We start from the raw sequence: 8,233 nt of genomic DNA, 5'->3' as shown, positions 1-8,233 counted from the left end.
TGCCGTCCCTTCTGAGGAAGGCAAGGAGAAGGAATGGACCTGAATTATCCCATCGATGACTAAATGTTACCTTTAGCTCCCCGGAGTCCCTGCTAGGAACACAATTTCAAGGAATCCCATCTAGCCTGCTGGCCGACCTGGACTCGCCGCGTACTTGGGTAAACATAGGCTTCCTAATAAACTGCCTTTCTTAGAAATCTAAAGCGCACACACACACACACACACACACACACACACACACACACACACACACACAAAGAAAGCTTAGGTTCAGGAAAACTGAAATTTCTCAGGCAGGCAGGAAACAGGATCAAGTTGCTGAACAACAGAGCCAGAAAGAAAACCCAAGTGAACCCTCGGGCATCTAGCTAAAGGACTTGGAGAAATGACATTTCAGAAAATTACATGTCAGTTGCCAATTTAGGCTCTAGTGTGAAGGTACCTGGATCCGTGAATAGGGTGAATCTTGTACAAAACCTGTTTGCCTGGCTTGATTCAAAGTCATCTGTGACTTTCATTTCCCAGGTGATGGACAAATTTGACAGGCGTGGCCCCAGCCAGGTGCAGAGCACAATGGACAAAAAAAACCTAGCTCTGGCCTCGGGCCTGAGGGTGGTGGAGGCGAGCAGCACACCCAGAAGCAAAGGAGCAGCAGGGTTTTAAGGAGAGGACTTAACAAATTAGGTAGAGTTCAGTGGTTTGTGACCTGGAAAAGAAAGGTCACTTTTTCCTTTGCTTGGTTACTTAAGGTGACCCATCAGAAGGGTTTGGGTCAGGGCCAGCGATACCGAAGCATTCTTGAGCTGTAGAACCAAGAATGCAGAATCCATGAGTTTCAGCAGAATCTGTCGGTGACGACCTGGGCAGCATCCAGGTCATCTGGGGGAAGAGCCTACTATTTGCTAGGGATATGAATGGTGACATTTAATTTGCAATCTAGATATAAAAGTTAAGTTTCTGACTGTGTATCTGTTACCACATTACCTAGGAAATACTGGGTGGGTTTTTACTGTAGTAGAGTGGATTGAAAATGTGTTATTAAAATTTTGGGCTTTATGGCCAGGTGCAGTGGCGCTGCCTGTAATCCCAGTGGCTCAGGAGGCTGAGGCAGGAGGATGGCGCATTCAAAGCTAGCCTCAGCAATTTAGTGAGGCCTTAAGCAGCTCTGTGAAACCCTATCTCTAATAAAATGTTAAAAAAAAAAAAAAAAAAAGGCTGAGGATGTGGCTCAGTGGTTAAGAGCCCTGGGTTCAATCCCTGGTACCAAAAAGAGAGAGAGAGAGAGAGAGAGAGAGAGAGAGAGAGCTTTAAAAGTGGTCTTCAAATATAGGCTCTTGAGGGCAGGGGAACTGCCGGTGAAGAGATGCACCATTGCGTGTTATCTTCGGTCTCATTTATCCCAGAAACAGACGTATGGGGGGTATTGATGGTCAAGAATTAATTAAGGAAGTGCTCTGGGGAAAATCAGTCTGGTGGGTACAAGAGAAGGAGAAGGGCTAAGCAGGATGGGAAAGGGGAAGATTCCCACCAAGGAGCCATTCCCGGCCAAGTCCCAGCCTTAGCTCACCCCATGGAAAGCCGTGGAGCATAAGTTAACTTTGTCCCACCTCTAGGCAGGGAGCTGGGCTTGGATGTTCTGCACCAGTCAGTCACTGACCAGGGACCCCAGGAAGAACCCAAATACCCACGTGCTTCTGGCTGCTCAGTTGGGCTTGCAAGCAAATAGGCCAAGACAGGACACCCCAAGATGGAGAAAGGATTTGAAGGGATGGCACAGAGCCCCAACATCTTCCCCCATGCACATCTAGACCAGAAGGAGACATAGGTGTTTCTGATGAGGCCAAAATTCCAACGACAGACTCTTCAAATTTCAGCTGCTCATTTATAATTGGGCTGCTTGTCACAGGGGTAACTAGGCAGTGGGGGGTAGTAGAGATTTGTAAACTTAATCTCTACCAGGGCTGGTTTTCTCCGGGACATTGCTTCTGTGTGGTGGTATCTCCTGATGAGCTTGCTCCTACCTTCTGCTGCCTTTGGGACAGTGACGGGAGCAGACCTGCTCAGATCTGAAGCATCTCCCAGGTCTCCTTGTTCAACCTCAGTCCAGCTGGACCCCTTTTCTCCCTGACTGTTGACCAGAGAGCCTGAGATGGCTGTCCTCAAGGCGACACATTCAAAGGCTGAATAGGTGCCACTATAGAGTTAGAGCATCATGGAAATGGAGGTTAACTGGGACTGGAAGAACCAGGGAAGGTTCTGGAGGCTTCATCTTGGCTTTTAAAAATCAGTAGAATTTGGAAAAGTGGAAGAGAGAAACAAATGGAGGATTGGTGAGAGATGAAGGGGCTGGCTTAGCCGAACGAAGCGAGGACTCACAGGCCAAGAGGCTGACACTCAGTCAACCTGAGCCTGAAAACTGGGTCATGGTCGCCAGCCATCTCCCCCACGCTGCTCGCTTCAGCTTCTTCCTGATTCTCTGCCCAGTTCCCCACTCCGACTTGCTCTCCATCAAGCTGTGTTGTGCTCTGGACCATCCTCCTAATTAATACGTGCCAGGTCCCCTGAGCTGACAAGCTCTCAATACAAAGAAACGCGTGATACCAGCCAGGACAAAAAGCAGAACAAAATAAAGATAGCAGGAGGGTGTTCTGAGCGAACAGCACCATGGAGCAGGCGCATTGCAAGGTATTTTGGCAAAGGGGAAACCTGATGTGTTAATTAGGAGTCTATTTCCGTAATGAGACGGCTCAGGGGAAGGTAATAAAAAGAAACTCAAGGGGCAGCGGAGGGGACTGTTGGGGCAGAAGGGAAGTTTGAGGTAAGGCAAGGGGAGGGGTTGATTGTGTCCTGTTGTCTTCTGTGTGTCTGTGGTCTGTTGGCTCCGTAAGGCAGGGGACTGCCCCTTTTGTGTTTTGTAAAGCACCATGAATAAAGAGACTTGGGTATAAATAACAATGTGGTTTCTGCCCCAGGAGTCGATTCAACAGGAAGTACTGCAACCATACACGCTCCAGCTGCTGGTGGGTCTCGACTGTTGAGGGTGGATTTCTATTCAGAGGACTGTCTGCTGCTGAGATGAGCCAGCGCAGGGCTCAAAACAAGAGGAGGTGCAGCGAGAAGTGAGGTGCCAAGCACCCACTATGAAAAAAAGGAGCTGTGAGGCCCAAGGCCCTCATCCAACTCCTGGCAGCCAGGCATAGGGGACTGGAGCAGGGCCAGAGCCGGCGCTTAGACAGCCATGCTAAGCTCAGCTTAGATGCTGATGGCCCCATGGTCAGGCCTTCCAATGGACAGTGGTGGGCTGAGAAAACGCAGTCTAGCTTCCCCACTGCTGCCAGATTTATTTCCAAAAGGCACAGCTTTGAACATAACTTTCCGCTGTTTAGAACTGGTGATGGAGGTTACCTGGGACCGGCCAAGCAGATGTTCAGGGGACGCGTGGAGTCAGTTACTGAACCCTCCTGAACCTCACTTTCACCTTTGTGGAGTAACAATGGCCATGGTCACTGCATTGTTGGGCTTCAGGAAAAATTAAAGGAGATTTTAAATCACTTGGGACGTAGTAAATACTCAATTAATGTTAACTTTCAATATGGGCTAAGGAGCCAATAGATGCAGTGGACTCCATCCTCCTCCACTACACACCTCCACTCTCCTCTCCAGGGCAACGTCTGGCAGGCCCTGGGCAGATTGGACATGTGTGACCACACTTCAGGGCCTCGGGAGCCTGAGAGCACCTGTTGTGTCGGCCTCTTTTCTCCTAGCCTCTCTGGGCACCTATCCAGCCGGGCCAACCAGAAGTGGGGGTGGGTCTTCCCAAATCATCCTGTACTGGGCAGGGTGTTGGCAGAGTACAGGACGCGGGCTCTCTTCCTGCTGTCATGAGAGTCCCTCTGGGAATGCTCATTCTGTGGACCTGAATGGACGCCTGTTCCTCTGTCTCCTCCATCTCCCTTTCTAAAGATAGAGACCCTTCACTCATTCTTGCAATATTAGTGAGGACATCAGTAGCCTGACTCCAGCCCATTGACGGGTTGGGAGTGTGCAGTGCAATCAGGGAAAAACAAAATCTTATGGGGAGTCTGTATGAGAGCTGGAGGTAGGGATAGGGATGGGGGGCCCCTCTCTCTTGCCCTGGGACGCAGAGATCTAAGGAACATGGGAGACTGAATATGCCAGGGGAGTCTTGCTGCCATGTTGAAGAGATTCTGAGCGAAGTCAACTGAAGTTAAAGATGGACAGTCCTCGTGTCAACGCCTCAGCCACTTGATACAGCTACACCTGAAGGCAGTCATCCCCATTTAACTCCCTAAAGCTGATTGGGTTAGGTTTTTGTCATTAGTACTAACAGGGATTTTTTATTTGAAACCATCAAAATTTCACTTCATACACATTAAACTTGTTTCTGTTAGGAATCATCAGACGGAAAAAAAATATGGGGGTTACCTAGAAGTGGGAAGTAGAAAACTCAGATGAAACAAAAGACAGAGGAGAATTAGATTAGGCACTGAGGCCTTGAGAAGAGTAGATGAAGTCCAGAAAACAGAAGTTATATTTTTTTATTCATTTTGCAATTTTGATGCTTTTAATTTAAAAAAATGTTTTATGACTTTCATAAGTTCTTTTTTCATTAGGCATTATACATTTTTGTCACATATTAACCACTTCGGGGCTCTAACCAGTAAGTTGATCAGAGTTGAGGTGGAGCCTCAGGCAGGTAATTAGGATTAGCTGGAGGTCAAGAGTCCCATATAATGGCACTGGTGGCTTTCTAAGAGAGAACCCAGCTGGCAGGCTTTTGCCATGTGACTCCCCTCTTCTGCCATGTTTTGATGCAGCAAAAGGGCACTCACTGAGAAGATGTTGGTGCCATGTTCTTGGACTTCCCAGGCTCCATGAGCTCAATATATCTCCACTCTTTCTAAGTTACCCAGTCTCAGGTATTTTATTATAGCAACAGAAAATGAATTAACTTTCTTCTGGTATTAGAGTTTTCCAGACAAACAGAACTAATAGGATGTGGATAAATACAGATGTCAATATCAATATAGTCATAGATATTTTAAGGAATTGACTCATATGATTGTGGAGGTTGGTGAATCCAAAACCCATAGAGTGGGCTGGCACTCTGATGACCCAGGGAAGTCTGGGTCTTGTAGCTGAGTCTGCAGGCAGAATTCCCTTTTCCCCCAGGGAGGTCAGTCTTCTTACTCTGAAGGCCTTCAGCTGAGTGGAGAAGATGCAGAAGGATAATCCGTTTGACTCAGAGCCTACCTATGGCAATGCCAATCTTATTTTTAAAAATACCTTCACAGAACTATCTAGTGTGGGACCAAAGAGCTGAGTCCTCCGACCAACCTAGCCAAGTAGACACACAACATTGGCAGTCACCCTCCTCAAGTGGTTTTGGGAACATTGACTTCCCAAATAAGACCCTGGGACACATAGGACCAAAGCTGCTGCCGAGCGTCTGTGAGACGCCACCACCGGCAAACCCTTGTGCTGTCCTTCTGTCCTGGGACTTCTTAATATAACACGGCGGGTGGGGTGGGTTATGAGGGCACTGAATTCCCAGGACAGTAGCCGGAAACTCCAGTCACGGAGAGTTGGGCCTTTTAGGTTAAAATGGCCTCATCTGGGTTCTCCGCACGTCTCCCTGGTGGGCTGTGAGGACTGGGTCTGCTCCTTGACTTCCCTCACAGGATGGCCCTCAAATCCCAATCTTCGCTCCAGCCTCAAACGAACAAACCCAAACTGCCTGCCCCCACACAGCAGGCAGATCCATCAGCCTCTCCAGGTTTGCCGGAGGGAGAAAAAGAACAAGAAGCAATTGAACATATCGATGAGGTACAAAATGAAACAGGCAGACTTCATGCACAAGCCAGGGAGGAGGTATGGAAAGAAAAGCAGAAAAAAACAAACTCCGCCAACCATTTTTTCAGAAGAGGTCAGAATAGATCACCCAAATCCCCAATTTAGGGGTAAGAACATTTGTCAACCCTCCACACGTGTCTGCACTGCTTGGGGAGGAAGATGGAGAGGCGCTGCATCATTTGACCAGGGTTGAAGGGACAGAATTTGAAGGTATCAAATCAGGTTACAGAATAGATTTTTATTTGGATGAAAACCCTGACTTTGAAAATAAAGCTCTCTCCAAAGAATTTCATCCCAATGAGAGCTTCAAAGTCCACTGAAATCAAATGGAAATCTGGAAAGGACCTGACGAAACGGTCAAGTCCAACACAGAATCGAGCCAGCAGGAAGCGGGAGCATGGAGAACCCAGAGCTTCCCGACCTGCTTTACTGACCGTCCTGCTGCAGGTGCAGGTGAGGTAGGAGAGGTCACCAAAGATGACCCTTGGCCAGATCCGTTGCAGTTCTATTTGGTTCCTGATATGGATGATGAAGAAGACGATGATGAGAAGGGGAAGGAGAAGGACTGGAAGATATCGATGAAGAAGGGAATGAGGATGAAGGTGAGGAAGATGATGATGAAGGGGAGGAAGGAGAGGAGGATGAAGGAGAAGACGACTAATTGAACACTGACGGATTCCAACCTTTTTTCTTTCTTTCTTTTGTTTTTTTTTCTTTCTTTCTTTTGTTTTGTTTTTTTTTTCTTTTCTTTTTAATTCAGTCCCTGGGAGCAAGTTGCAGTCTTTCTCCCCACTTCCCCCACCCCCTTGTGCTCAGTCAGTCACCCTGTTCTTGAGGTCTCTTCTTTCAAATCGTGGTTCTCAACTTATTTTGGGGGGAAATACCTTGAGCAGAGTACAAAGTGGGCATTTTGACAACGTGGCTTCTCCTTTGGCGTGTTTAATTGTGATGTTTAATGGACATCCTTGCAGTTTAAGATGACACTTTTAAAATGAAATTCTCTCCTAATGATGACCTGGGCCCTGCCACTCAATGGGAGACTCAGCAGAACCTGTAGGATCTTATTTGGAATCAACGTTCTCTATTGTAATTTTGTTGGTTTATTTTTAAATTTTTCTTTTTTGTTTTCACTGGAAAGGAAAAATGATTGCTCAGTTTTAAATGTTGAGAGTGTACAAGTTGCTTTGTTACAATAAAACTAAATGTATACACACATACACACACAAACACACACAAATGGCCTCATTATCCCCCACAACCCCACTAGACCTGGTGACAGTTTCTTCTTAACTAAATAGCATCCCAAAGACACGCCAAACCATCTTTATGTACCCAGTGATCAGCATAATGCTTGGGACAGGAAACAAGCATTTAATAATTGTTTTATAAGTCTTAATACCTTGATTACCTAGTAGTGACATAAATAAGTGGCTTATTCATTAAGAAGTTGAACTATAAAAAGACACTATGACCCCATGTTAGGCCAATAGTCCATGCTCAAGACCTTGAGCGGCCACCCACAGCCATGGAAGAATCCCACCTGGGCAATGTAATTCCTGGACTTGGGTCCCAGCTGTACCTCTGACCCTGGGGCCTTGGTGGGACCTGTTAGCCTCTCCAGGGTTTTCTTTCATGGGTTGTAAATTAAGGAGGTTCAACCAGATGATCTGTGAGGTTCCTTCCAGCTCTCGAATCTACAGTTCAGTAAGATCTTCCAGATAGTGACCACACACCAAGTGAGCAGAATTTGTAGTGATAAAAGGAGATTCAAGGAAAGATGTCCACTGTCTTCTGTCTCACCTTTTCTGCTTGATTCAGAGTCATTGCTTCTTGGAGACACTGACCAGACCAAGTGAGTGATTCTTTGCCTCCCAGATGTTACGGTCTGAATATTTATGCCCCTCTCATCCCTCAAATTCATATGTTGAAAACAAATCACCAATGTGATGGCATTAGAAGGTGCCTTTAGGGGCCATAAGGGTAGATAAATGGGATTCATGTTTTTATAAAAGAGACTCCAGAGAGCTGCCTTGTCCCTTTGACCCAGTGAGAAGATGCCATCTATGAACCAGGAAGTGGGCCCTCACCAGAAGCTGAATATTCTGGCAACTTGACCTTCGAATTCCCAGCCTCCAGAAGTATGAGAATTTATTTCTATTGTTTATAAGCTACCCGGTTTATGGTATTTTGTTATAGCAGCCCAAATGGACACTTGGATCTCATTATCTTTTCATAAACAATTAACTATAGTGCTTAAGATGTTTTAAAATTGCATGATATTATAAAATATAAAATGCACATAAAGAAGAAATTTAAGACCCTCTGATCCCCCAATATCCTTCCAGACATGTCCTATGAA

The 8,233-nt window shown here is 46.4% G+C and overlaps 1 pseudogene; it reads left to right on the top strand.

The window, feature by feature from the left end:
• The first annotated feature begins 5,703 nt into the window (after window positions 1-5,703).
• On the top strand, window positions 5,704-6,997 carry LOC101977430 (protein SET-like; annotated as a pseudogene).
• Window positions 6,998-8,233: the final 1,236 nt, after the last annotated feature.

The sequence above is a fragment of the Ictidomys tridecemlineatus genome, chromosome 5, assembly GCF_052094955.1.
Source record: "Ictidomys tridecemlineatus isolate mIctTri1 chromosome 5, mIctTri1.hap1, whole genome shotgun sequence".
Lineage (NCBI taxonomy): Eukaryota > Metazoa > Chordata > Mammalia > Rodentia > Sciuridae > Ictidomys > Ictidomys tridecemlineatus.
The sequence above is the reverse complement of the archived record's forward strand: the minus strand, read 5'-3'. Positions and strand labels throughout refer to the sequence as shown.